The 7,266-nt window shown below is 48.7% G+C and overlaps 1 protein-coding gene and 1 non-coding gene across 2 annotated transcripts in view; one reads left to right on the top strand and one right to left on the bottom strand.

Annotated features, from left to right (window-relative positions):
* Positions 1–6,886, bottom strand: part of SLC25A53 (solute carrier family 25 member 53) — a 9,815-nt gene extending 2,929 nt beyond the window's left edge. Inside the window, exon 1 of the mRNA XM_008704512.2 lies at positions 6,778–6,886. The gene's annotated coding sequence lies outside the window, so the exon portion shown is untranslated. The remainder of the gene's footprint in view (positions 1–6,777) is intronic.
* Positions 6,887–6,991: 105 nt separating this feature from the next.
* LOC103675414 overlaps positions 6,992–7,266 on the top strand; it is a 1,081-nt gene continuing 806 nt past the window's right edge. The window contains exon 1 of the transcript XR_005834662.1: positions 6,992–7,244. This is a non-coding gene — a transcript (uncharacterized LOC103675414). The remainder of the gene's footprint in view (positions 7,245–7,266) is intronic.

Here is a 7,266-nt window from a genome sequence, read left to right as displayed (position 1 = left end):
AAATAAATAAATAAATAAATAAATAAATAAATAAAATCTTTAAAAAATAAAAAAAAGAGTTAAAAAAGAAGTCATCAACTTCAAATAAAAACAAAGGCATTTTTTTTTCTGAACAGAGTCACCCCTACCATGTTTTACCAATCAAATATTCTAATATTCAAAGAAGGTTTGTGATTGAAGAAAATAAAACTGGGGAAAGAGGGCTCTAAAACCTATTGCACTCAACTTTCACCACATGAAGTTTTGTCTTTGATAAACTGCTAGAATAATAAGTTGCTACTCTCTTTCCAAAGGGCGGTACTATCTCACAGAGGCAGAAAGGCATTCAGAAGTTGTATTCAAATACTTTCTCTAAAAGCTGGTAGTATGGGCACGTGGGTGGCACAGCGGTTAAGCGTCTGCCTTCGGCTCAGGGCGTGATCCCGGCGTTATGGGATCGAGCCCCACATCAGGCTCCTCCGCTAAGCCTGCTTCTTCCTCTCCCACTCCCCCTGCTTGTGTTCCCTCTCTCTCTGGCTGTCTCTATCTCTGTCGAATAAATAAATAAATACATAAATAAATAAATCAAAAAAAAAAGCTGGTAGTAAATTTGGGGAATGAGGAATCTGCCTCACCTCTCTGCAGATTTCTGCCAGTGTCCTGGCTGTTTCATGGCAATGCTCTGCTCCCCCTTCCCAATTGAGGAACCGAAAGAGTAGTTGTTCCTAGAAGGTCAGCACCAAAAGTCTCCACACCTAGCAATTTCCAAGCCTATCCTTGTAGTCCTGTAGCTATATAATAGAGCAGGGATTTTTCAACCTTGACACATGTGACACTGTTGGCCAGACAATCCTTTGTTGTAGGTACCAGTCCTGTGCATCATAGAATGTTTAGCAGCACCCTGGCCTCCACTCACTGAAGGCCAGTAGCATCAGTTGGGACCAACCCAGCTACTATAACCAAAAATTATCTCCAGACATTGCCATATGTCCCCTGGGAAGCAGAAGCATCCTTGGTTCAGAATCCCTGTACTAGAGGGAAGATACAGTACAAGAGCACCAAACTACTGAGTCCTCTCCCCCCCCGCAGAAAGGGCTGGGAGCTAGTGGGGTAGATGAGAGGCAACTGGGGGTCGAGGACACATGAAGGCAACTCGGGATCAAGAAATGCATGCTCAGTGTAGAACTGAGAACCTGAGGGAGTTTGTCAGGAAGGAGATAGGGCTGAGAGGACAGAGTGTGCCACAGGAGGAGACAGTGTGGGGGAGAGGCAGCACAGAGCTGTAGAGGGGAGGGAGTGGATGGGAGAAGACAGGGGGAGAGGAGGAGAGGGCACCTTGACTGGGCAGGGGATTCACGCTGAGAATGGTAGGAATGGCAGGCTCTGGAGGTTTCACCCAGAACACTGGGCTGTGTGGTCCTGAGGGGAGGAAGGTGTTTGGGGCTCTAGTTATGCTAGCAGTTGATGGCCCCTCAACAGGGACAAAGGGGTGCAGGCTCAGGCCTCGAGAGAGGGGGAGAAGCCAGGTAATGCAAGAAGCCCACTGAAGCCTCCTCTGGATTGCCACACCCAGAACCTGCCAAGAAGGGCTTCTCCTTCCAGATTTGTCCCCATTAGCTCCTCCCTGGCTTCTTGCTCTGCTCCATCCCTGACCCCACAGTCTGACCTCACAGCCTCCCTCACAAGCCACACACTCTCTCTCAGTGAGGGGACGTGGAGATTCAGCCTCCTGTGCTCTGCCAGCACCCCTCCCCTAACCCTAGGACCCTATGTTTGCCTTAAGCTTCCCCTCCTTCACCTCATGGGCAGAAGGAGACTGGGAGGGCCCTTCAACCTCAGACCCTTTAGCTGAGAACTGGCCAGGAGCAAAGGCTCATGAGGCCCACTCTTGCATCCCTCTGGAGGCACTTCTGGGCCCCTGGCGGCCACCTCTGTCTCTTCAAAGCCAAAAGAGACCTCTTCCCTACCCCCAGGCCACAGGTAGCTCTACTCAGGCCCCCAAAGCCACAGGCACCCCCAACATTCCCCAGATCTACTACCAAGGAACTTCTTTCCTCAAATCTTACCTGCACCTAAATAAGGATGGGTAGTGAAGGAAATGTTTGTCCCCTCTTCTATCTCAAAGTGCGGTAATGTTCCACATCTCTGCATTTTCCTGAGTAACCTATAAACATGTGTTGACTGACTGCATAAGGCAGACGGACTTAGCAGAAAAACTGGGCTAGGATTTGGCAGACTAGCATTCCAAGTGCCCGTTCTATTATCAACTTCCTTATGACCTTTAGAAATTCATTGAGATATGGGAGCCTCATCCATCTCAGTTATAAAATGAGCCAAGGGGGTGAAATGCTCCCTAGGCATCCTCGTACTGTGCACGTCACTGGGGGATGACATGGGGGAATCTGGGCCAATATTTTATAGCAGAATCGTGCTTTTCCATCTTCAATTCCTTCTGCCATTTTTGCCAATCATTTTCAGGAATTAAAGGTGAACGGTAATTTAGAAACACCTTAGCTTAAATATCTATTCGTCATCTTATAAATGTAATTCTTCCTCTTTTGTGGGGGAGGAGGAGAATCCACTTTTCCCCCATGTATTCTCCTGTTATGATGCCGGGCTTAGGAGGGCAGAGATCCAACACTGAATTCTGTCTCTATCCCTTAGTTGTGTGACCTCAGGCAAGACACTTCACTCAGTCTCAGTTTCTTTAGTCATGAAATGGCGACAACAGGCCTACCTCAAAAGGTTGTTGCAAAGATTAATAAGATAAAATGAGATAAAGTGGTTAAGCATCCATGCCATAGTGGCCTGGATAAAAAGTATTTAAAAAAAAAAAAAGATGCTTCCTGACTTCACCCTCTGTCTCCACAGAGCATGTGCTCCTGCAGGACACTCTCAGATCAGCCAGAACCAGATGAAGCGGTATGGCGGAACAAATCCTGTGTCTACAGGGGAGGCAGGGAAGACCTTTCTTCTGCGAACACAAAGATGTTCTAGAAACAATTCTGGATGGTCTGGCCCCTTGACATGAATCCCAAAGTACAGACCACAGAATGCACCAGGAATCAGCATTGAGCCGTAGCTATTCCCTAGACTCTGTTGTGCCTCCTATGTTTCTAGCCTAGTAAAGTGAGCCCAGGGGGTTCCAGACTGCCCTGGCCTGTCTAGTCCAGGACAGCCTGTGTGACCACCCCAGGATCCAGCCCCATGTTTATTTGTTCCTTCAGGGCCTCCCTCAGCCAGTCTTTGGTTAGCTCACAAACATTCATTGATCATCTACTAAATCACTGTGGGTAAATTACTACGAAGCTAGAGGTGAGTAGGACTTGGTACCTGCCTTCAAGGGCTTGGGAGTCTAGTGGGAGAGACAGGTTAACAATAAGCTAAACTATACTGGAAGGCAAAATAAAGGGCACACTAATCAAGGTCAGAGCAGGAAGACAGGAGCAATTTATTCCACCTGGGACAGGGAGCAGCCAAGAAATTTCTCTGAGGAGGGGCATCTGACTTGATCCTTAACCAATGAGCAGGCTTTCATTAGGTGGAGGAGTGAGGGCAGCCATTCTAGGCTGAGGAAGAGGTCTGAGGCACAGACAGAGACCTAAAAGCATAAATGGTACAGAGCTCTGGGTGCAGGCCGTGGGAAGGAAACAGAGCTGCGGCTGGCAGAGAGGAGAGGATTTAGAATAAGGGCCATATTTGTTTTCCCCCACTGCAATGTGGTATAGCATAAAGACACAGGCTCTGGAGTCAGACAGCCCTGGGTGTGAATTTCACTGTGCCACCTGCTAGCTTTAAGACCTCAGCCAAGTCTCTTCACCTCTCTGAGCCTCAGTATCCTTATCCATAATGATCGTCATGAATCTTGCACGAGATGAAGTATGTAAAATTCTCAGCACAGTACTCAGTATATAAATTGCTCCCTAAGTTATATTAGTAGTTTCATTTAAAAAAAAAAAGAGAGATCCCAGAAATAAAGATTAGATTACAACCACACTTTTTCTAAAGGCTGAAATCAGTCTACTGCACTGGGTCTTCCGCAGAGTTCATTATAAATTGCTTGTTTGGGAGACAGCAGAGCAAAGCTGCTCATGGGCTTTGGAGTTTGACAGCCCTGAGGGGGCTGGAGCCCCACTGTCTCCATTTGTGTGACCCTGATAAAAGTTACTTAACTTCCCTGAAACTCAGGTTCCCTATCTGCAAAATGGGATAACAATGCCTGTCTAACAGGGCTGCTGAGAAGCATAATGAGATAACAGATGGAAAGTTCCTGGCACAGAGGAGGCAGGCAGCCAAGCGAGGCTATTACTGTTTCAGCTGAAAAGCTTTATGTCCCTAACCTTCAAGCTTTTAAGGTTTCTTTGTCAAAATTGGAAAATGTGGTCTCATTAGAGCCATGAATCAGAACACGCTCCCACACATGAGGTCAGAGATAAGGGATGCTCTGCATCCAAACGGAGCCAGCTTAGCAAATCCCTCCCAGCCTTGCCTGAGGAGTTCCTCGCTTTGTCTGAAGGGTCCAGTGCAGGAACATTTACACAATCCATTTCCTTTCTTTCTTTTTTTTTTTTTGGTCAGAGCTTTAGGATCTATTTGTCCTATTTGATCCCATCTCCACCAGCTGCAGATCACCTAAGTTGGCCGTGAAGCTAATTTAAACACAGAACAAGAATCTGCTGAGACCCAGGGTCAGATATCATGGTACTGCGGAGCAGAAGCCAAAGTCTGAAGGAAACCCCAAGGCTACCGCCAGCATCACCCTGACTGTGTGAGGTGAGCCTTCTCTCTACCTCCCACACCCTCCAGCCTCCACCAACCCTCCCACACTGTTCCATCCACAAGAGAAAGGCCATAGTTCTCAGAGAAAAAGTCCTCATCTACAAATTTGAAGTGTTTTGCTTCAAGGAACCCTTAGGTATTGGGTTTGTAAAAAAGAAGGCAGAAAGGAGCATCAGGAGAAGGACCTTGGCAGGTTGAAAATGAACCCAACAGCAGTCGCAGGGCACGCTAGATTATTCATTTGCTTCCAAGCATCGGGAGTCCAGAACAAACCCCGCAGGGAGCCTTTGAACGACAATTTACATCAGGAAAGTAAGACCAGCTCTCCAAGAACCAGAAGTCAGAGAATATAGAGAAGGTTTCCCAGCTACTGGCTTCAGAGCCCTTGATTCAAGCTGGCAGCCCTGCAGGACAGCCCTGCATGCCGTTTCCATGGAGTTGCTCCTTCTCTGGGGCCAGTGATGCCAAATCCAGCAAAGGAGAGGTCCCCTCAAGAGCTCACAGAAGGGCAACCTAGCAACCTGTCCTCAAGCCAGGAAATGAAAGAGCTGTATCAGCGGTAGAGAGCTGTGGATCAGGGGTTAGGTCAAACTGTTTCACTTCTCACACTTCTTACTGAAGTGCAAGTTGAAAGAGGAAGATGTTACCAAGAAAGATTGTAGGGGAATGATTCTTAAACCATTTATGGGCCACAGACTTACTTGACAATCTCCAAAACGAAGGACTCAGAAAAATACACAGAGTCCAGATTCTTCGTAAACCGTTTCAGAAAGGACCCTGGGTAGGCACCTCTGCTCGATGGAGTTACGCTTCATGACAGGTGTGCTGCGGGCACATATACCGGCAGCAGGCCATTTACTTACTACCCTCGGCATGCTCTGGTGTTTTCAGCAGTTATTCATAAACTTCTCTACACCTCAGAATGAACTACAGTCCCGGTTAAAAATATAAATCACACTTCCCACCCCTAGTCCTAGTAAATCTGAATCCCCCAGAGGTGGAGCTTGGGAAACTGCCTTTCTCACAAGCTCTCCAAAATCATTTTGAGGCAGCCAGTCTTGTACCCACACTTTGGTTAAAAGCATGGGTTCTGGTGGCAGAAAGATTTGGTCCAAATTTTGGCTTCACCTTGTAATTTCAGGCAAGTCATGTCACCTCTGAGCCTTGTTTCCTTTGAGCTCATAACCTGTACAAATGTTTTACTTAAAAAAAAAAAAACAGGCAGCTTATGTAGTATAAAAAATGCAGTAAAATGAAAAAGAAAAGTGCTTTAGTCTCCTCTTCTGTACAATGGTTACTGCAAAAGTTGCCTCCCACTTTCTCTACTCCCTGCTGCCTCCCCCAGCCCCTCTCACTCAACACTACCATCACGCCAAGACTGTTGGTGGGTTTGAGACCACTGACGTAAATAATCTCCAGGCAGCTCAGCCGGGCAAATAGTTAGCATTAGAACAAGAGGCTTGGATGCAAAATCGGATGTTGAAACTTACTTGCCGTGTGATGCTGGGCAAGATGCCTAACCTCTCTGTTTCCTCATCTGTACAATGGAGATTAATAGTCCTTGCTCACTAGTTCTATATAGTTCCAAATGAGCCCTCCCATCTCCACTTTGGTTTTTCTCTACGAAGCCTCGATCTGACAGTAAAGCGGAGTGTTTACAAGGGGCGTACTTTGAAATCGGATATGTCGACTTGGGTGTGAGCTCTCAGCTCGGCACTTCCTAACCACACTGCCTTGAGTGCTGAAGTGCCCTCTCTGGTAAAGCGGTACATCGCTACCTCCTTCACAGGGCTGCTGAGAAGAATAAATGAGATGTCCGTGCAAGTGCATTCGCACGCTGAAAGTGCTCCATAAATGCTTTCTCCCCTTCCCCCTATACAAAGGTGAGGGGCTCTTATTGTTCACTTGATTTCTGTCCCCCCTCGTGTTTAAGGCATCCGGTCTCAAAGCGCAGAGGGAGGAGAGTCAAGATGGAAGGGGTGAGGGAGAAAGAAAGCGAAGGGGAAGCAGCAAACTCACGGGTAAAATGCAAATCGGCCCGGTCGGTGCGTCCGAGCTGCACTTGACACCGCGCTGGCTCCCGCGCCCGCGTGCCGCAGCCCCCGCCGGCCGGCTCCCCCCTTTTGCTAGCAATGGCCTCGCGGCCGGAGGCTGAGAGGGGAGGCCGCCCCCGCGCCCCGCTGATTGGCCACGCCGGCCCGCTCGTCAAGCTCTTTCGTGTCAATGGGCAGAGGCTAACTGAAGCGGCGGCTGCTGGGAGGGCCCAGCCGGTGGGCGGGGGCGGCCGCGGCTGCCGTGGGAACCGAGCTACCTCTTCTTGGCTACCCCTTGTTGGGCGGCTGTGCTGTGCAGCTCCATCCGGCAGCTCCGGTTCGCTCAGCGGCGGGAGAGTCCTCATCCTTTTCCCCTGCAGGGCCGCGGGGACTGGAAGGCGGCATCCGCAGCTGTCCACGCCGGAGCATCCGCTGCCCACCAGGGGGGCACAGGTAAAAAAAAAAAGGGGGGGGG

The sequence above is a fragment of the Ursus maritimus genome (genome assembly GCF_017311325.1).
Source record: "Ursus maritimus isolate PB19 chromosome X unlocalized genomic scaffold, ASM1731132v1 scaffold_X1, whole genome shotgun sequence".
NCBI lineage: Eukaryota > Metazoa > Chordata > Mammalia > Carnivora > Ursidae > Ursus > Ursus maritimus.
This window is presented reverse-complemented; position numbering and strand designations above follow the sequence as displayed.